This window comes from Dreissena polymorpha, chromosome 14, assembly GCF_020536995.1.
Source record: "Dreissena polymorpha isolate Duluth1 chromosome 14, UMN_Dpol_1.0, whole genome shotgun sequence".
NCBI classification, from domain to species: Eukaryota; Metazoa; Mollusca; class Bivalvia; order Myida; family Dreissenidae; genus Dreissena; species Dreissena polymorpha.
Genome location: NC_068368.1, coordinates 70,664,444 through 70,687,743, shown reverse-complemented (window position 1 = coordinate 70,687,743; position 23,300 = coordinate 70,664,444). Strand labels below are relative to the sequence as shown.

The following is a 23,300-nucleotide window of genomic DNA, read 5'->3' as shown; positions in this document are numbered from 1 at the left end:
AACACTCGTTTCCGTGACATACATCCACCGAGTAGATTACAAATAAATAAATAATGTTGTTGCTATCTAAAACATTTTTATGCATCGTTGATTATCACAGACATTTCATTAATTCCTTCCTAATGTATAATCTCCATCGTTAATTCGATCGTTTACGACGTTATTTGCCATTTTTGCCGAGTCACAATTTAATTCTGTGTAGTCCGCCATGTTGATAAAATGTCAAATGATGTTAGCGACAGGTGCGCATAGCAACGTTAAATCGTATACGCGATTCGCATTTTGTTAAATTAGTATACGTCTCAGTAATTATTTCAATAATTAGATCTAATTATCTTAAAGACGAAAACGATAAAGAATAAATTTGTTTGTGAATTTAAATGTAATTGTGCGTAAAAATATATGTTTCGATATAACTGAATAATGCATGCAAAGCCACGAGAATAACATCGAGTTTTTCATCAAAAGTCTCTGAAGTAATGATTATATCGTGGAGGAGTACACATAGCCGAGCGAAAAGTGCGCTTGGTATAACATAGCCTCCAGCATTATCGATTGATACTGACACGGGGTTATTCACACATGACTAATTTACAGCTTTGGAGCAGTCAGTAAGACCTACCTATAAATCGAGCACTGTTATAGATAAAATCTGCTCAATTAAATATAGTCGATTAGATGTTGACGTCTCTCCAGTAAATCAAGCACAGTCGGAGCATCACAGACAATCAAGGACGCTGATTTTGCGGACCAAGTTAGATCGTAAGGCAATAAATATGTTATCGATAAGGGCGCGTGGCGAAATTTGCCTTTGAAAAAAAGGGCGCGTGGCGAAATTTGCCTTTGAAAAGGGCAGCGTAGCGATCCGGGAGGGCGGCGTGGCTTTTCGCCACGCTAAAATGGCCTGGGAAAAACACTAACAGGGCTCAACATTAACCTAAAAACCAACTTGCCCTGCCGGGCAAGTACTTAGAAAATCTACTTGCCCTGAACGTAAAGCCACTTGTCCAAACATGAAATATCACATTAACTGTAAACCTCATATTTTTTTATAAAGATCAAAATGATACACCACAAAAACTTTTTTATATTTGCACATTTAACAAAATGATTACATTAAATGTTTTTGTTCTTTTTTGAAATTGCCTGGGCGGACAACTAGATTATAAAATAACTTGCCCGGACCCAACTTTTACTTGCCAGGGGCAATAGGACAACTGTTTATGTTGAGCCCTGTAATAAGCATTCAATGTCAGGTGATTCAAATGACATAATTGCTGTTGTTTTGCAGTCAATAATCGAAATAGGCTGTAACCTTAAACAATCCACTTTAAGTAACATAATTAATATATGAGCACGTCCTTGGCACGCAACTTCATAAATAGTGTCACAAATAGTGTCCCTGGAAAGTTTATTGTATTGCATTCTGTTTCATTAACCGATTGGCATGTTCATAGTTCAACTGTTATGGCACATTGATTTAACTGTGCAAAAACTTAAACCAGAAAAGCATGGTAGCAGTCGGCATCCACGTAAAAGTTGTGCATTGTGGGATTGCTGTAATTTCGATGATTTCAGATTTCCCTGATTGATTTTTGTCGTTTGCTGAGCAGAGATGGTCTAATTAATTGTGTAACACGAGAGGCGAAATTGTGTTCTCGTAATCTGTCATTTCGTCGCAAAGCGGCTTTTGATTGTTGTCATAAATATTGTCACTAGAAACACATTATTGGCATTAATCTGCTGCATGGTCAATATTTCATATTTTAATTAACGCTTTCGATTGTGAAGATTGTAAGAGGCAAATGTCATATTGCACAGTGTGAATCTTGATGTACTGTTGAAGTGCTCAATCAATTTTGAAAAGGTAATTGTCAGAATGTGAGTCTTTCCATTTCTGGTGTAAATTGTACTTACTTTACACAATGCCTTTAACAATATGAAGTGTTCTGAAGTGATCTGATGTTGGTATTCCTATTTTACACACAAATAAGAAAGTGGTAAAACAGAAGTAGTAGAAAGTTCTTTTGCATACCATATTTCAAACAATTAACACATCTTTTGTAATTTTTGTGAACACACACATAGATATGAGCCGGTTTCAGGGAAAACCGTCTTAATAGAGTATCTTCAAAATCAGACGCCAACTTAAATTGGAAAGTGCCTTATTATCCTGCGCAGACTTCTTAGGCTATTCTGGGCTGATACTTAAAGCACATTTGCAGTAAGCCTGGTTTTCCTAGAGTCTGGCTCATATGGCACATTTTGCATAAAATCAGTTTTTAATTTATGTTTTTACAACAAACAAATCTGTAAAAAAAAATAAAAATAATCCTACAATCCTCAAAGTAAAAATAAACCAGTTTTTTTCACCATTTAGGGAGTGGAGCTGGGTCTCTTTGGATTGGGAAAAATCTTGTTGTTTTGACTAAAATTGGGAAATTTGTGCCATTGATTTTGCATACAAATAATATTTTATTTGTAAGCTAGGTGTTAATACATCAGGTGTTATGGTCAGGCTTTTTATCCACATTTGGTTATTATCCATCAATAATTAGGTATTTATACATTTTGTCATAGTTTTTTTGGTTGATACATCCTTTTTGTACATATGCAATGGGATAAAAAAATAAATATTGTAAATTGGCCTTTCACGTAGCATATGTTAGCTTACTAACCCAGCCATTATTTAGTTATAGTTATTAGATGACATTGAGTATTTGTTAAGATATTTGATAAATATTGTAAATGAATATTAAGCCTTGTTTGTCAGTATTCATTGTTATAATAATATTGTATAGTTGGTGAAACAAATACTCAAATATTAATTCAGGCAACAGATATTATAACAAAAACACCTTACCTAAAATATATTATTACGAAAAAAAGCAACGTCATACCTTTCCTACCGCCATAGTTGAACAGTATTTGGGGTTTATGAACTAGGGTAAGATTATCCCTAAACAGGTCATAATGATACCTAGCTTAAGTCCCAAAAAGGAGAAAAATAGCTATTCTGAGTTAAATGTATGTTTATTTCAGATTTCACGCTGGCAGTTTCCTAAAGAGATCAATCTCAAGACCATCTGAATCCTGATCTCCACAAGTGTGACAGACAGAACCATTTCAGAGGTAAGACAAATTGCTCTTCATCAGGCTCCTACAGAGGCTTTAACATGGATTCTCCATCTATCACTTCCTTAAATAAGCATCTCGTTGATCCGGAATAATCCCAGCATGCTTTGCTCTTAATCTGGATCTCACAGAGGCTTACATCAATGTGACGCTGTCACCAGAGTCATAAAAGTTCCACTTTTTTCCTCCTAGTAAGAACGTAAATACTTGTTTTCATTGCTTGAATCAAGCAATACATTAACGACCATTTTGCAAAGTGTGGTAGGAAACTAGAAATATTTCCTTATATTAACACTTTGTGATTTGCTGATGAATACTTCTTATTAATTTACAAACACTTCACAAATAATGAATTTTTGTTGTCATTCACTTCACAAATGTTTTGGAAAGAGAATACTAGTTTTATTGTTCTTCAACAAAAAATCATTCATTTTATATGAGAGTTCATTTTTTCAACCTTGTCTTACAAAAGTTGATTTCCTTCGGAAAATTATGTTCATGGTTTGCAAAAATTGTAGAAAGTGATGTGCTGTGTTTACCGAATGTATTATCACTAAATGGTTCTTGCCCCAAGACATATTATTTTCCCCCAAGAGTCCATTTCGATATTGACAGTGTCTTCTTTTCAATCAAATAATAAGATTTTGTAACATATTGCTTTCCTACAAAGTAACTAGAAAAATACGATCACAATTGCCATATTTCTTTCTTCCATACGCTATCTTAATGTTCCTTTGGCGTGCAGCGCCGTAATGAAGAGAATTCATTCCTGATAAATTCCCTTTGAGGGTTTTTCGCTAGTTTGTGTTCTTTTAATCAAATTTTAATAATAACGCATCATCGATTGTACACATATCTATGGAAAACATTTAACAAATCTTCAAGTGGTTGGAAAATACAGATTAGTCCATGCCTGTTGAGTTTGAAAACAAAATGTGATAACAACCCAGTAGAATACCAGGCCTGCATCATGAGATTATGACGATTTTTTGCTTTATCAAGTCCACAGCTTAGGGTCATCGGCTCTGGATAAATATGGATGCTTGATCAACAACTGAATGGATTCATTACCCAGTTTGTCAATAGCCAGAGTATGTTTTGAGCATAGCAAATACCACAGAATGGACTGGAAAGCTGTACAAAATTGGTCGATATGATACAGATTTATGGTTTTATTCGCTCACTCAAATGGTGCTATTGACATGAGGTGGAAAGCTGTCTTGGTCTTGCAAACGATTGATCATCAGGGACAAACGATGTTCAGAAAGTGCATCGAAGTGTTCCTAATTGGCATATGTACGGTATAAAAGCAACTTCCTGGTTATGATTCCTTGTGCACTAGACCAGGTTAAGGTTCTGGTCTTCTTAATGTTAAATCAATTTGCGATTTCATTTTCATGTTCGGTGATTGTTTACAGTTGGGAATCAGTTTCTTAACTAATATCCTTTGGTGAAATATTTCGCAATGTAGGAAATCTTTTAAGCATTTTATCCCATATTCTTATATCCTTTAATATGTTTTACACCTTACAATAAAATTTAATGTTAATTCAATGAATGTCACTATTAATTATATCGACTGCATGCCCTATTATGATTTCATAAGATTCAGTATTCACTTAATACTAATATTATTTTAAGCTTTTAAAGATATTTTACACTATATATAATTATGATGATTCGTATGGAAGACTGTTTACTAATGGATGAATATTATTTTAGCCATGTCTTGCCAAAATACGTATTGGGCCTTAAGTTCCCAGTGTAGGAGCTACCATTTGTGCTATTGAGATCAACAAACCTTACATGACTTTATAGCAGACAGGTAACTCCTGACCAAACTCTATGTATCCGGCTTGTCTGGAGCTACATTGGAGGCATATGGCATAAGACCCATTTTTGCATGACGTGCTTTTGTTGAAGAGCTCGAGCTATTGCATTCAATTCTCCACTGACCCATTTCCAACCATCTGAAACATCTCTCGGTAATATGTTTTGTTTCATAAAGTTATCACCCCTTAGCAGAGGTGAATTCATCCTTTTCAACGAATCAAAACCAGATGGGAATGAATCTGTCCTGGTCTGGTGAGAGACTCTGAGAAAACAGCTACAAAAGTGTTGAAGTAGAATAATTTCCTTGTATGGCTCTGTTATCAACACAGGTCACTTGTTGCGTCAATAAAGTAGATCTTATCTCAAGAAGAAATGGAGGTCTTTCTCGGAAATGGAGGAGGGGGACTATAAACCATCAGATATTATGATATATATGGCATACAGGGCTGGCTGATTGATTCACAGCTAATATTATTGATATTGACTCTTTGTTGTATGCGAACATAAAAAAAAGGCTATTTGCGAATTTCATAAGTGCTTTTTGCTATGTTTATGGCGCTAGGTTCAAAGATTTTTATGAATAGTGGTAAGACATGCCCCTTGATAATATGTCTGGTGTTGTGAGAGAATATTTGGAATGATTCAGCATATGATTCAAGCTTTGACATTTTTTGCTTGTTTATAGATAAACATAACGAATATGGCTTTTTGATTCGAAATCAAAATTCATTTAATTGCATTTTTCAGTTATGTAAAGGGTTGAATTTGTTTGTGGGGGAAAATAAGCTTATTCAACATTGCTATTGTATGTTTTTAATTGTGGGCTTTATGTTAATTATAATTAGTTATATTTTGTATGTTGCCATCTCTGTAAACAAGAAATTCATTTTTTTTCCAAGACTATTTTAACCAAACAAGTATATTTTGTTGTTGTGTGCATTAAATTAACAAACTATCACAATGTCATGATCAGAAGAAATTTCACAGTAATTTCCATCACCAATGGATGTTAAACTTTGTAATTACGACCAAGGTTTAAATCTTCAAACAAAAACAAGTGTGATGATGCTCATTATTTTAGACAATAACCAATATTTGCCCGTGACTTAATTGGATTTTTATCATTATCAAATCTGAAATATTGTAAAATAAGAGCGGTTCCTGGGTAAGAGGGATGATTTAACACTTTGCATGCTGGGAAATTTGTCGTCTGCTAAAATGTTGTCTGCTGAATTTCTAGAATTAGCATTTTCTTCAATTTTTTTCAAAGAATACTATAAGAATAGCAAACAGTTTGGATCCTGATGAGACGCCACATTTTGTGGCGTCTCATCTGGATCCAAACTGTTTGCAAAGGCCTTCAAAATTCGGTTCCAGCACTGAAAGAGTTAATGGCTTGAGGTGGATCATTCATGCAGACATGGGTCTTGGGCCATATGCTGAAAGGGTAGCTGCAGACTAGCCTGTCCAGTAGTGCAGGCTGGTCAAGAGAAGCAAACTTTTGCATAACTTAATAGTGGGAAGGGTAGCTCCTGACCAGACTACGCAAGTGCGCAGGATGGTATGGAGCTACGCTGGTCGCACATGGCATAAGACCAATTTTTTTATGAAGCAGCTCAAATTATTGTTTCACCCTTAACCACTTAAATACATATTTTGACGCATGTGTAGTCTCTAAGAAAGACTTTATTTCCAACCCTTAGATACTGATGAGCAGCAAACAGCATAAAACCTGAACAGTCTGCGAGTTACTGGTTTTATGCTGTTTGCACATATCCATTATCACTTTGCTTCAGTGTGGGAAAGGTTTAAAGGACTGAACAAGTGTGTATTATATAATTACTATCTATAGGTGTCAGAGTAGTTGCCACAGGCACGGTGGTCCCAATTTTTTGAGGAAACGCTCTGTGAGACTCCAGTCATTCGGACTCCAACTGACAAGACTTATTAGTTAAACATATTTATTTAAAACCATTTTCCGACAAAACAACTTTCTGAGACAGCCTTTCATTTGGTTTATTAAGAAGAACCAGAGAATGGAGTCTGTTGAGAACATCTTGAGAGCGCTCCCTGAGTAGGGATCAAACCAGGGGGGGGGGGGGGAGGGGGGAATAATGCATTCTTAAGAATATCACAAACAAAATGCACTGGCTCTTTTGTATGAATAATTTCAGCCACATAACAGATGATGTCCAAATGAGATGATTGAATAGAATTGCAGACTAATTTAAATAATACCATTGACATTTGTGGAACCTCTATAAGGTTGCAAATTTTAATAACCCTTAAAATTAAATTCCAGTTATAACAAATTATTCCAGAAAATATAGGTTGAAAATCACTATTGGAAAAATAATGCTGTACTCATATACATGTTTACTGATACAAATTAAATAATGTTGTTGAAACGATACTAAATAGAGAGAAAAATGTCTGAATTTATCTTGCAAATCCGCTGACTAAATAATTGGCAGCTTTGGACTCGCCTGGTACATTGGCTGATGCATTCACATTACAGTTTAATTCCAAATTCTTAAATCAGGACTGCAATAATTATTTTATTGAAACATTATTTTTAATGCAATTTCTTTAAATAACTTTTCCTTGAATCACCATTAAGTCAACAGTGCTTGATGTATGTACAAATATATAACATTGATTCACAACAATTAAATCACAAGTTATATGAGGCAAACTTGTATGAGATATTTCATTTAATCTCGGTCCATTTAGAACTCAACATTTTTAACTAACATTAAATTATAATGCATTGATTTAATGTTATTTATTAATCTATTAATTAACATTCTTTACATGAAAACTGAGGCTTAACTGTTATCAGATAGGAAATAAATGGCTTTAATCATGCATTTTTCTATACATTCTACAAACCAAACCAAAGGAATGGCCAGCCTCAAATATATAGAGTGTTACAATATTTCTCAAGTAAGAAGCATATGCCCTGCAATAGCTTTTAACAGCATTATCCATCAGAATGACAAGGGAGGTGATAACATGCAGAAACAATCAGGGAACACAACTCTACATCATTCTCCTGGAGCAGGTTCCTATCAGTTACAGGTAGACCAGGTGTACAGGCATATTCATCATAGTGATAAAGCATGAAATGGAAGGGTAATGAAGCCAGAAATGTTTGGGAATATCTTTTACATTGTTTTGTCAACATATTTAATGCTACAGACTTCATGTGGGAATTGGAATTATTTTGAAAGGGTTATTTAGAATTTATTGTAAACTGATTGTAACAAAATTAGGACCTCAGACTACATATATTTTTTGAAATTGAAGGTTGGAAGTGTTTTAAGTCCCCCAAAAATATCAAGAATCTCATTTTCATTTCAGTGAGTTTATTATGAAAAAATCTGTACATAACTGTATACATCATTACATGAGCCACATCATGGGAAAATGGGTCTTATGACATGGCATACACGCAGTCTGGTCAGGAGCTACCCTTTCTGCTTTTAAGTCTGGGAAAGTTTTGATGGTTTGTGGTCTTATTAGGCGACAGTATAGCTGACCAGATTGGGCAATTGTGTAGGCTGGTCTGGAGCTATGCACGCTGACCGCATAATGCATAAGCCCCATTTTCACATGATGCCCCTGGTATTGAAGATATGCTTGATTATGTTAAGACCAAACATGCAAGCAGACATATCAACCTGCTCTCTAGCAAATGTCCCCCCTGTAAACATTTGCACATTTTTTCTTCTCATTGACAATTAAAGAATGCATATTTTTGCAAATGATATACAGTTTTCATGGAATCAGATGGTAGCACATATTAGCCAGGATATCATCTACATGTCTAAATTAGAGTGTGATACCGAAGGGATTTGAGGTGACACTGGCTGACTAATTAATTACAGAACAACATCTTAATATTACCAATGGAAAAGACAATTAAAGTCGGATATAGTTAATATATTTATGGGATGTTATTGCACTTACTGTAATTATTTAGACCAGGGAAATTTCACCATGCATCTTTAGTTCAGTGCTAAGAAATATGGATGAGATAGCCAAAGAAAATGGATGCTATGTAGATAACCTGTAATTTAAATTATTTTCAAAAAAGTGTGAAAACATGCTTTGAGGAGAATGTATTTGGAAATGTAAATAGTCAAGTACAAATTTCAGTAGCCAATTGGCTTATGCATTGTACCCCAAACACATCCATCTGGTACCATGCATGATTGGTCAATCGACAGTTCAGAGACACCTTGACAGGCATTCAGCCTTTTATTTCAATAGACAAGAAATTATTCTTTAATAGATACTGCCATAAGTTACCAGGATCCTGCTCCCAGCTGGACAGTTTTTATTCAAGATCTCAGCACTTGCAATCATATTACCTAGACATGCACATAATCAACTGAATCTACAGATTGTGTTCACTTTAACTTTCTGATTACTGCAGTTAAATTTAGAACGCAATGCAAATGTGTGCGCAGATGCAAATGCGTGCGCCATTTTTGAAAGTTTCCTATAAACAGCTGCCTGAGGATCAGCGCCAATGTCTGACAAATGGTTGAAATGTTTGTGCAACCTGTTAATAGGGTGATGATAGACTGTGAACTTTGCTTTTATAAAACCAGCAAATAAGTCTATGGGTTAACTGCGAGCTTGCATGTTGCAGCTTTGCAAGCCAACGTTGCAGTTTGTCTGCAGATTAAAGTGGGAATGTGGCCTGATTAATTCTTATAATACTTTCAGATTCCAGTCTGAAAAAATTTGTTGCAGCAAATATGCCATCCAGACAAAACAATAATTGGCAAGCTTCTGTTAAAATGTGTGTATACTTTTCTACCCTTATTAGAAGCCATAAATGGTTTACTAAACTTTTTATGCCCCCTTCTTTGAAGAAGAGAGGTTTGTTTTGGGCCTGTCTGTCTGTCATGTGTGTGTCCCAAAACTTTAACCTTGGTTAAAGTTTTACAATAACTTTTGCATTATTGAAGATAGCAACTTGATATTTGGGATGCATGTGTATCTCCTTGAGCTGCACATTTTTAGTGGTGAAAGGTCAAGGTTATCCTTCAAGGTCAAAGGTCAAATATATGGCTTCAAAGCGGCGCAGTAGGGGGCATTGTGTTTCTGACAAACACATCTCTTGTTTATTTGTATATTGAATAGTACGTGTGTATATATATTTCATGAATATTGTGTTGATAATTCAAGCAAAAATACTCCTTATCAATATTTTTTTGGAACTTCCAAACTGGAGTTTGAAAGCTTTGTTTATATTCTTCACCAGTCATATTTTTCCTTTCAATTAGGATGTGTTGTGCTGTGTCTATTCTCAATTATGCTACAAATACCAGCCCTTAATGATAGTCATATCTGAAATAATGGGCCCTAAATTTCCTCAATAGCTGTTTCACATGTCACTTTATATTAGTGCTAATTGCATTAATTATTAATCTAAATGTGCGGACAAATTCATATATTATCACAGTCCATTGGTTTGTTGTTAGGAATACTTTTCGTTTTTAAGATAATGGATTCAATTGAGATGTAATTGTTGCGTAAATAGTACCATAGTTTTTGTATGGTCATATTACATGTAATTGAAGGATTGTATTTCATTATTATCAATATTTGTCTTGATTGTTAAGTAAAATTAGCATGTGCTCTATTTGGAAATGAAGTAATTGAAGAAGTAAATTAATAATCTATTTTGATTTATCATTTGTGTAACTATGTAACTTTTCTCTGCATTTCCTAGCTGAATTTTCATTTATAAAAACAATTGTCTCACTTAAACAATCTTCTGCAGTCCTTGGAAATAACCTATCACTACTATAGCCACAAAAATCTTCTGAAAACACACACACACAAACAATCCTCCAGAATAATGCTTTTGATATGTGACTGTGAATTGTGTCCCCACTGATGGATTAATTCCATGTCCTTTAATTGATTGTGTTGTAAGCAATGCCATTCTGCCTGATATGTGGATATGTCCCCTCTGTTGTTTGGTGAGTCATTGTTTAAATCTAGGAGATGAATGAGGCAACTGTTGCTGATAGTGACAGGATGCTTGGTAATGAAATAATCTGTCACTGTTTCTTGCATGAGAAGAAATGGTGGACTTCACAGGAAGAAATGGTGGATCTTCTTCGAAGCCTGTTTCACTGGCAGATGTCACACTGTTGCTTAATGTTATTACAAGCTTCCCTAGTCTTGATTGAAGTCCTTTTACCTGAGGTTGTTTAATTCAGAATTTGCTTTGTGACATAGTGCATGAAAAAGTGAAAAGAGCATCAATTATTTCACAGAGAGCTGTGGGTATTTAAATGAGTATTCTATATTACTACATGAATTAGTATTTTGCAAAGCATCAGAGAATCCATACTTACCTGGGTAACATACTTTAATGTATATTTAATTAGCCATTGATGATTTGATTTCAAAATTAATTTATATTAATTCATTTGTTTAAAATATTGAATTCAATATAAATAGTGCCATATCTTTTGATCAGATGCAGGAAAAAATAAATTTAGAATTAAAGAAAAATGATGGCGTTGTTGTTCTCAGGTTGTTATGTATTTAAGTAAAAACATATGAAAAAGATAAACTAAAATAATAACTGAAATAAAATTTCTGAAGTCCTTCGAATTTGAGTAAAGAAAATGTATACTGCATTGAAATCCCTGCACCTTGTGTATGCATGAAGAAATCAAGCTCAAACTTTGTGGTATATTATCGCACATTAAAGTCAGCGAGAGCGGTATCCTCAATGAATAATAAATGGTTTTGTGATCATGTGTATTCCTGATTTCTATAGTTCATGATGGCTTCCCTCACTGGGGGCTGACGAGGTATACGCGTAGTCCGTTTCGCTACGAAGTCGGGTATATGTTTTACTACGAAAACATTGCGTACATACACTACTTAATCAGGTGAGTTTCATCTTTTCTGGTGTTTATGGATTAGAGAACGGAACATCCAGTAATGGTAGGTACTTATTTTCAATAACAAACTAATAACAAATGTGCGTAGTTTCAGCCTGTACATTTATTTTGAGGTAAATCGAAATATTTTGATTTGAAGCAATGCATAAGGTGGTTATTATGTTAAAATAGCCAATTACGGTAACTTAAATCGAATAAAACTACATGTTACTTTGATTCATTGTACATTACACATTTTAAAGTACAAACACGGTTACGAACATGTATTTTAATTATTCAAATGCTTTGTTTCGAAGGAAATTACATGTCGCTTGATGTATAGGTTTCGCACAGAGTATGTATTGGTTGTGCTACGAAGTACAAATATAATGTATAGGTTACTCAACGAAGTCTCTGTATCCTTTTCAGGACATATCACATGCAGTTTGCAGTTACTGCAGACTACCATTTTCCAGTGCAAAAGATGCTGTGCTTAATTGTGCGCATGAGCATCCAAACGAAAAGGTTCCCTTTATGTGGGAGATGCCTTGTGACACTGCACCAGGTGTACAATACAGAAATAGCACGTTCAATATTATGGGTGGCGACATTAAAAAGTATGCTGAAAATATTCCATTCAATCCGGTTTCTGGCAAATTGATAATTCCGACAAAATCTACAGTGACAGAAAGTCCTGTGCAAAAGATATCACGAATTAACACGCCCATTGTCAGATATTTCCCGAGCCAGTGGTACCTTCGGACAATGTAGACACAACCGGGATGAAACCGTCAGAGCGCCGGTTTAATTATGTACCGTAGCTATACCGGGACTCTGTCGGCATTCACCAGGCTCCCCGTAGCTCTGCCGGGGTCTGTTTGGTCCCCGGTGGAGCTATGGTGCCGTACCGGTGCAGTCCCGGTTGTTCACAGTGCCACTCCGGTCGTTCTCGGTCCTTCCCGGTGACTCGCGGTTCATCTCGGAGGTATTAAACATTTTAATATTTTACCGGTGGAGCCCCGGTTGTCCCCGGTCGTCTACTGTTCATCCCGGTGGAGCACCGGTTCATCCCGGTATGGCCCCGGTTCATCCCGGTAGATGCCTGATCACGCACCGGGGCTCCGCCGGCATCATAGTGAGACCGGACCTTAACCGCATTGTAACACGAGGTAAATTTACCGGCCGTCATGTACACAGTAAACAATAACCTGTGACAGAAACCCACTGCAAAGCCTTAACAACAATACATTGATTAGGAAATTGCGGATTTGTGCCATTGGGGTCCTACTTTCCACACCTTACGGCTGTTACAGGTGTTGATTTTACGGGTAAAATCATGTATACGAACATGAAATTCATCTCAAAATTAGTAGGCGATACCCGATTTTCAAGAAAATCGCTTTGACAGATAAAATGTAACAAGGGACAAAATTGTCACAAAACCAGGTTTTCATTGTGAAAAAAAAATCTGATAAAGAGAGAAAACTCAAACTGAACTTTTGAAATGACCAAAAAAAATTAACCCCCTTTGTAAGTTTTTTTTTTTTTTTTAAATCTATTTTTAGTCGTGGCGACCTTGACATTGGAGATATTGACGTGATTCTTTCGTGGGACACACCGTCCCATGATGGTGAACAAATGTGCCAAATGATTTTAAAATCTCACAATGAATGACATAGTTATGGCCAGGACAAGCTCATTTATGGCCATTTTTGACCTTTGAACTCAAAGTGTGACCTTGACCTTGGAGATATCGACGTAATTATTTCGCGCGACACACCGTCCAATGATGGTGAACAAATGTGCCAAATGATTTTAAAATCTGACGATGAACGACATAGTTATGGCTCGGACAAGCTCATTTATGGCCATTTTTGACCTTTGAACTCAAAGTGTGACCTTGACCTTGGAGATATCGACGTAATTATTTCGCGCGACACACCGTCCAATGATGGTGAACAAATGTGCCAAATGATTTTAAAATCTGACAATGAACGACATAGTTATGGCCCGGACAAGCTTATTCCGCCAGCCCGCCAGCCAGCCAGCCAGCCCGCCAGCCAGCCAGCCAGACAGCCCGCCCGCATTCGCCAATCTAATAACCAGTTTTTTCCTTCGGAAAACCTGGTTAAAAATCAAAATCCGTATGAGATAAAGAAGGATCGAAGTTGGGACATGGGATTTACTTTGAAATAAGCAGAGTTTCGAGATAACATAACGAGCATCGAATGTTATTTAATAAAGAATACCGTATGCTAAAAACCTATCGTCGGTTTCTATCCAAAAGAACATATAAGGGATTGTCACAAGGTGAAGATGCGTTATTTTTATTGAGACCGACGACAATAGGTTCTCGACTCTCAACTGTCGTCTTATATATGGATTTTCGATTTTGATCGTTTCCTTTGGCCTAGTCGTGAATTTAATTATATCATAATAATGTGCATTACCATGTCGACTGTGCGCTTCGGATCATGTTGTGCCGTTGTTACTATCTCTTCCTCAAAGGAAACATCCAGCCACTCTATGACTCTGTATTTAAAAAAACATGTTCTTTATTTCGCCTTTGAGAGATAACCAACACGTCCTCTGTGAGAAACGCATACACGCTAAAGCGTTGTCGTAGCGAGGCATATACGTATACTGTCAGAGACATGATCATACGTAATAATACTATTTAGCCTTTATTTCTGACAACTGGGTCACCCTATACATTTCTGAACACACCAGTGGCTTAACGATACACACATCAATATGGAAATTGTAAAATTGTGTCAATTAAACATAGTTGTAAACCTTAATTGCATTTTTGTAAAATAAAACTTGACTTCGGTTTGATAAATCAGCGGTAAATTTAATGTTTAACGCATAAACCAGACACATGTTGAATCATAATTTGATGTAACAGACCTATGAAATGCCATTGTGCTTAAATTCAGAGTTTTGTTATTTCAAAAGCATAATCTTACCTGTTTTAAACACAAACTTCCAATCATCCGTTCTTCGATGTCATGTGTAAGTACACAATGTTTTCGTAGTAAAACATATACCCGACTTCGTAGCGAAACGGACTACGCTTATACCTCGTCAGCCCCCAGTGTCCCTGCTCTGTGACTCATGAGCTGGCATAGACAGTTGTGGAACCATTGACTTAACCATAGATTAAAGCAGATTCTGGAATTGTTTTATTACACATGAAATAATTATATAATAATAATGAAGTATTATGAGTCTTATATTGTTTCATAACAAAGTCATTAAAGCTTAGAGCTTAAAGGTTAAATGTTAAAATTAATAAGAATTATGTAATTAAAAAGCTAAAAGGATATATGTTATTCTTTAGGAAGACTTTGAAATATGATGATTTACAAAAAGATGATGAAAAGTTGATATATTTGTAAGTATAGATGATATTCTGATGATCCTGAATGATTAACTGATAGATGATGTGCCAATGAAGATGTAAGTGTGAGAATACATGTAATAAAACTAAAGCTGATGATGTTAAAACATATGCATGCAAGTTTTAGTTTTGATGTCAAATTTTAAATTCACATAGATTTATATTCTTCTTTTAACTTGTTTGGATAATGCTGAATACTGGGTTTGTGTTTTGCAATATCTTCATGCTTATCTCCTTTACCTTGTTTACATTAATTTTAGCTACCCCAGGAGTACAGTCTGGTCATCAAGTTATTATGTTGCATATGAAATATTCACCATAACATAGGGAAGTCTCAAAGTCAAGTCGGCTTAAAACTCATGTTTTATTCAACACTGATACTATCATTGCCATATTTGTTTCAGTAAATAATGATACCCAACGGGGCATTCCTGATTCCATTTTAGCGCTCTGGTCCCAGTACAATTGAATTTTGACTTGGAACATGTTATAAACACTGCCCAAATAATGATTGTTTATCTTTAAAGATGCTGTGATCACTACAGTAGATAACAATACTGCCATGAAAGCTTATATCTTAGGTCACTATGGCCTTTTGAACTGGAGAAATTAGGACACACACTCAGATGATTTCAGATGATCAATGAAATTGTTAACAATTAACCATGATCGCAAGTCCTTAACATCAATCAATCAACGTGTAACACCACCCTGTAGGCGGAGTTTTGTTAAACACGTTACTAAGTAATGAACAGTTGAAACACTCAGCTTACCTTCCCTATATAAGGACAATCATTATTAGGATTATGTACTCACCTCTTCGGTAATGGAAGGCCATAATGGCATATTTTTTATGCCCCCCCTCCGGATCGAATGATCATTGGTATATTGTTTTTGGCCTGTCTGTCATTGTATGTGTCTGTGTGTGTGTCCCAAAACTTTAACCAAAACTTAAACCATGGTCATAACTTTTGCAATATTGATGATAGCAACTTGATATTTGGCATGCATGTGTATCTCATGGAGCTGCACATTTTGAGTGGGGAAAGGTCAAGGTCATCCTTCAAGGTGGAAGGTAGAAAAAATCAAAGTGGTGCGTAAGGGGGCATTGTGTTTCTGACAAACACATCTCTTGTTTTATTTATTGTAAACATGCTTAGTAATTCATTTTGTATTTTCTGCCATAAGCTTTATGCCGTTATAATTTAATTCCAGCACATATATATTTATCATGACCATTTATACGCTTGATTGACACTGTTTTTCAGCTGTCTTGTGTTTTACAATTATATCTGCAAATCCCTTGGATGTCACCTACACCTTCTGTGTACATCATCAGTTGACATGTATGCTTTGTCAAACCATGGTGTCAATAAGAGCTAAACAAATAATGTTGCTATTGGTTGATATGTCACCTTAAACGCATGTTAAGATCGCATTTAGTGTGGAGCAACAGACCATGTGCTGGAACTATACATAGATGTGCAAACTCAGTAAATTTAGTATTGAAGACTGAAAAATTATCGGGCTAAACCAAAGTTTAAATTGGAACAAGTGCCTAGGGTGAGTAATTTTTGAACCATCAAAATCTTTGAAAAAAAAAGATTAACAGAAAAGTAAAATGCAGAACATCTTCATTTAATGAGCCCATAAAGCACCAGAATCCAGATGTCAATCGTCACATACATGGTAAACAAAAGGACAGGGTACCTAAAAAATCATGGGAAGGCCCTGCTACCCAGGTGTTGGTTGTAGAAAGAAATTCCTTTGCTTCTTTGAAGAGTTGAAACATTTAGGGTGTAATAATAAATAATAATACAAAAATATAATTTTATTGGTATCTCATTGCATTCACTGTGTCATGTATAGATAGGAAAAGTACTTAAGTAACAAACATTTTTCATAATAATTGTTTCAAATTCCCACACAAGCCGTAAGAGACATTATACAGGTCTCTCATGGGATTTAGTGTATCTATGTTTTTGGTATTTACCCATTGGTTGGCCACATCATGATTCATGGGCCAGTCAAACTGTTGTTATTGACGGTCTTTTACCACACCACATGCTGCTGGTCACAATTTTCTGGGATCAAACATCAGAAATTGCATGAATTAATTCATTACAGATGTTAAGCTACTGCAAGCCTGACTTCCTGAGAGGGTGGCCATGATGGATTGTTTAAGGGACCAGCTCTTAGCTCATTAATGCTTTTTGGATCTGCAGGGATCAGCTGTTAATGCCAATGATGTTTTTTAGGCATCAATGGCCAGTCCCCAGAGACAGCAGATATGGGAACACAGCCAACCATTAGTCCTGATGGTCATTGTCCCAATTGTTCTATAAACATTTGGTTGATGACAATAATAAAATTACTATGCATGTCCAATATGGGAAACCCAAAAAGCAATTTATGGAGTAAAATGTGCTTTATAAAATGTGCACATTTGTGCTTAATATGTGTGGGAAAGGGAAATACTTCCCTCTGCAGTGTTTCTGCATTAGGCCTTGACTATGACTAATTTTCCCAATTGACCCTTTGTTTGATTGCTTTGATAGTTTGTTGTTGCTCAAAATACTTTTATAAGGTGGGACTCTTGAAATTAAAAAAATATATATTATTTTCAAAATTCAAAAGGTTTATCATTATTGTAAAGGAGCTTATTTGAAATCTCCTGCCACAATCCTGGAGGAAGGATATAGGAATACCTTTTGTCTGTCTGTCTTGCTGTCTGTCTGTCAATATAATTGTCCTTTCGGCTCTATATCCCCTTCACTGTTTGAAGAATATTTATGAACATGAGAACAAGTGTTAATGTAAATGACATTTAGATTATGTACTTATGGCATGAATACTCAAGGCGAGCTCAAGGTCAATATAGGTAAAATATTTGAGCCCGGGATTTCATGACCGCTCCATAATTTTGTCCCTTTTCCTTTTGAAGGCTTTTCAAGACATGTGACTCAAATGTTAAGGCCTTCAGAGGTAATTGAAAGATTTGGCAATGACTAAGTTTCAAACAAACTCAAGTTGAAAGAATGCGGAGATGCATAAAACATAGAAATTTAATGATGCAGAAGATAATCTATCTAATTTACTCTCCAATTGCAACATACCAGTAATTACAATGACAATCTTGCATAATGACAATATAAGGCTTATAAAATACCTTATCAAAGAAGGCGTCACAAAGCACACAGATAAGGGGCATATTATCAATAAGAAGACTGTGTCTGCTGCTGATATGGTGAGATACCTGAAAGATACCATGCTTGCTGAGGGTATCTTAATCCAGCAATACCTTGTCAATGCCCGAGATATGGGGCTGATTTAGGGCTCCATGATCAGGGTTACTAGGAGATCGGAGTTGCTACGTCTGCTGCAGAAATGGACATTGAAGTTGTGGGCATTTTGTAGAGTTTTTATTTAGTTTTTAACAATTTTTGTGTGCTTGTTTACTACGTCTTTTTGTGTTGTGTAAGGTAAAGATATTTCTGTCTTTCATCTGAGTGCAATTGAGTGGGTGTTTGAATTGTGACAATTTGCTGATATAGGATTAATTCTCAATTGGTGGTAAAAACTTTTTCAAAGCAATTAAACAAATGCCATGTTACATTCTTTAACATTTTTATTCATTGCTGTGTGGTTACACTTTTCAAGGTCTTTTACGGCATTTGAGTTTTCGGCACTCAAGACTTTAGACATGCAAAATGCACTTGCTTGGTTGGACTAGCATTAGATGTAACAAATTCTTTCCTGTACAATATTAGAAGAAAAAAAATTTGTATAAAAATAATCACAAAATAAGAAAGTGTATCATGGCATATTCATGGAAGTAAATTTCTAAGCCTCACGTCTCACTATTAAAAAAATATTTTTTTGCCTGGAAATTGTGAGGAAAAATTCATTTCTGTGATTTGAAACAGTGTTGTTTCCTGTTGGCCAGAATTTTGATTATTTGCAGAATTGTATTGGCCAGTTTCCATGGCAACCCATTTTGATTGATGAGAAAGTGTAATATTCATCCATCATCTCCCTTCAAGCATATTCAATGTTAAATAAACATGATGTGGACCCTTCATAATGACCCTTGTTTCACTGATGATTGCTACTTAAGACTTGAAGATATAGATCAATCGATTATGTTGCAGAGTTCTTTATATGAATTGGTTTTGAATAGGGGCCAGTATGGTGTCATCAGAATTGGGGAAATTAAAATGGCAAGAGGAAATGAGGAGATTTCATCTTTCTTGAATTTGCTTTGATGTTGTTGTGTCCAGTTAAAATTGGTTCAAATGGTGTTTTCGTTGCTGAATTAACATGACAGATTACATGGATTAGGGGTAGTGGAAAATTGTTTTATTATGTAAAATAAATCACAAAAGTTTAGAATAGACGAAACATTGTACTCCTGAACAGCTTTGTGAAACTATAATGGTGGGATAAAACTTTTAAAATGTCATGTTTTATAGACTAGAACAGAATTAATTCACGCTATGTTTGGCTTTTTTTCATAAACATACTGTTTCATATACCATGTAGTAAAACTATATTTTGTTCTCATAGCCTATTCCCAACTGATGGTGACCTCCTGTTTGGTGTTGAGAAAAAGAGCGGTTTAGTCTAGAAATAAATAGTTTTGAATGTGTGATTTCCATTGTACTGACATGTTTATGTTTGGAATTTTTGTTTAAGATAAGCTACATCATCAATAATTCAAATGTATATATCGCACAATGATGCTTTTTCCCCATTTTAAGAAAAGTGACCTTTTAAACCAGAATTTCTCGGTCATAGGGTATATATATATCCCCAAAATGTCGAGAAAACGTTCTGAAACATCTTGCAAATGTTGTATAATTGTTGTGCTTTCGCATGTTTAAATGGAGTCAGACAAGGGTTGGCAGAATATGGAAGCTGTTAGAATGTCAGACATGAAATTAATTGCCAGAAAACCAATTAATTTAATGGTGAAATTCAACAGGAGCTGGTGGAAGTCTTGAATAAACAACCATGATTTGGCCTGTGTATTATTCTGGGAACAGTTTCCCAAAACATAAACTTTGGGACGTGGAATGTAAACAGAAGATGGAAGATTAACTGTTTATGCTTGATGGGTATTCTTCTATTTAGACTTTCATCAGCAATAAATAACTGGTGTGGTTGTGACAATGTCTTTCAGGAGGTCTCTAACCCTTGTGCTACATGGATGTCTGAAAAGAATCTGTCATGAAAAAGTGTTGGTTGACCTGTTCTGCTGTTCATCTGTTTAAGATTAAGTGTTAATAACTTAATTGCCCTTGTTCTACATGTTTTTCAAGACATTAAATGAGTGTTCCTAAACCTCAAATACATGTTAAACTCTCCTTACCATCTCAGTAGTGAACTATATGTATTTTTATTCCCTCAATATGGATCAATTGGTCATTGTCGGCTCGGGTAACTAACATGTACCCCGGGTATTCTTAAGTATACTTCCATGTACCCTGGGTATGATAAATATACTTTAACGTACCCGGTTGATATTAGACTATACTCGGGTTGTATTCACGCCCAAAGTCCGATGTCGTAAAACGCACTACAGATTACCGTAAAATGATATTGTTTGTCTTAAACAAACTTCTCTTTTTTAAAAAAACTTTATCAACATGCTTTTTGATATCAGTTTTGATAATATTTAGGCCATATAACAGAAAATTGATATAAATGTGAACATCATTTAAAAAAAAAAAAGCCGACAACAACCAATTTTGCGTTAAAATTCCCTGGTACATTTAAGTATATATACCGTACCTGGGGAACATGTAATTATACTTAAGAGTACCCGGGGTTACATGTTAGTAGTACCCGAGCCGACAATGATCAATCGAGCCTCAATATTTAAAGATGGATTACAGTTAAACAATACCAATGCACAGACATGTGTTGTTGTTGTCATCGACTATATTTCTTTAATTGTGTTTGTTGGTGTTGATGATGACAGAACTTTATTGGCAATATAATGAATGTTTATCTACTGGATGATTTCACCATTATAATGAGTATCAACCCAGTTAACCATCTGGGGCCGTATTCCAGTAGCTTCTTATTAAAATTAAACAATGACTTAAATTGAAATATTGCGGAATATTTGTTCTTATATCCGCCATTTTTTCTTTAAACATAAGATTTCACTTAAGTTAAATTCTGGTAGCTTCAAAAACTTAATAAATTTCTTTACTCTGTGTATTTTTTCTCATATATTTAAAATTAAGTTAACTTCCTTTAGCTCTTAAAGAAATTTCTTAAAGAGAAATACTAAGCGTCTCATGTTTTGTTTTTGACATTTCAAATTTTACTTACCCCCGTATATGTCCTTATTGACGCTCATGCCTTATTAGACGCGCAGGCCGTCTTATCTGGGGTTGATCGGAATTTTTCGGAACAATAAGATAAGATTTATGTAGCCCTTAATCCATTAAAGAGTGACACATAACATCTGAAAACATCGTTTCTGCGGCCATTTTGTTTGCAACACGGTGACACCGTAATTTGCTGAGATCGGGATATAGAGAATACTAGGTTAGCGTTGAATACAGAAAAGTTTATGTTGCGAGGCTTAGAACGCCGGGAGCGCGAGCCTTGTATTCAACACTAATGCTGGTATTCTATTTATCCCATTTGATTTTTTTCAACGTGACATTTAACATAAATAGATCTAAAAACCTTAACAATAATTTTAATTCAGTCTTAAAAGCACTTAAAATCTAACAAATGTAACCATGCGTAGTGATATAAATATATTTGTTCTGGTACGCAAAATAGTCTTAAACAAATTCACACAGAAACTGTAAAACAAGTAAAAATATCACCATATGCCTCGATTCAATTTTACGCAGTATGCGAATTGTAACACATTACAACCGCAAAAAGAAGATTTTACTTTACTATAATTCATTTTATTTTCGAAAGAAAATGATAAAAGTCCAATATGGCGGCGATTGCTCCTGACAAAATGATGTCGATGTCAACATACGTGGACACCATCGACAACCTTGACAATTTCGATGAGTAAACAGACAATTGCAGCGACTGACACTTTATTTGACTTAATATACAGGGCAATACGTTTTCCGACTTCGGACGACGAATTTAAGGATGCGCAGGACGTGTTTTTTTATATAATGTTATGGGTATGCCGTGTGTGATCCGATGCATCAATGGTGCCCATGTTAAAATCATTTCCCCGAGAACAGGGAACGACAAAAGTACAAACAAAAACCAAAACACGCTCGAACTAGTATCTTACTTTTAATTATCCTTTAAAATCCATCTAATAATCCATTTCACTCAATAATTTACGATTTTGCATCTAGGGTCTTTAATAATTATTTTAGCATAGTTAAATAAAGACCCTTATGCCATCCTATCACTATATTTAAATGAGTTTACGAACTCAATAAACTTTCTTCTTCGTCACACGCTACGTCATGTACTCTTTGTAAATTACTGCTGTTAAAATGAACTGGAGCAGTTTATCAAAAAATAGCCGTTGGTAAACTCAGTTGCATTTGCAGATTTCTGCATACAAACATAATTATGTTGAAACTTGCATAATGTTTTATTTGTCTATGGTAAATGCCCTTATTGTACAAGAAAATAATTTAATATATAAATTCACAAAGAATGGAAAACATTCCATTACACAACAGATAAATGAGTGGATAATACCCATGTACAAAATGAGACGTTCCGAATTCCAGTGTGGTGCTATTTTTACCATCTTATACTTTACACAGCTCTATGCCTAATGTGAATTAAATCGGAAAGCAAATATTGCAGATTATTTATGAATTGTGCGATATTCATTTTGTATGGCGTGTTGTACATTCTTAAATGTCAAAAGTATATGCATTGATTATAAACAATGCACATTACATGAAATAAGGAAAATGTGAATTGACAAATCAAATATGTCGATATGCAGTACATGTACATGTGAAATAAGTCGCGTTTATAAAAAATCGTCA

The 23,300-nt window shown here is 35.2% G+C and overlaps 1 protein-coding gene across 1 annotated transcript in view; it reads left to right on the top strand.

Moving 5' to 3' along the window:
- The window catches only part of LOC127858931 (teneurin-m-like), a 266,676-nt gene that overhangs the window by 97,856 nt on the left and 145,520 nt on the right, over positions 1-23,300 (top strand). The window contains exon 5 of the mRNA XM_052396275.1: positions 3,043-3,132. The gene's annotated coding sequence lies outside the window, so the exon portion shown is untranslated. The remainder of the gene's footprint in view (positions 1-3,042; positions 3,133-23,300) is intronic.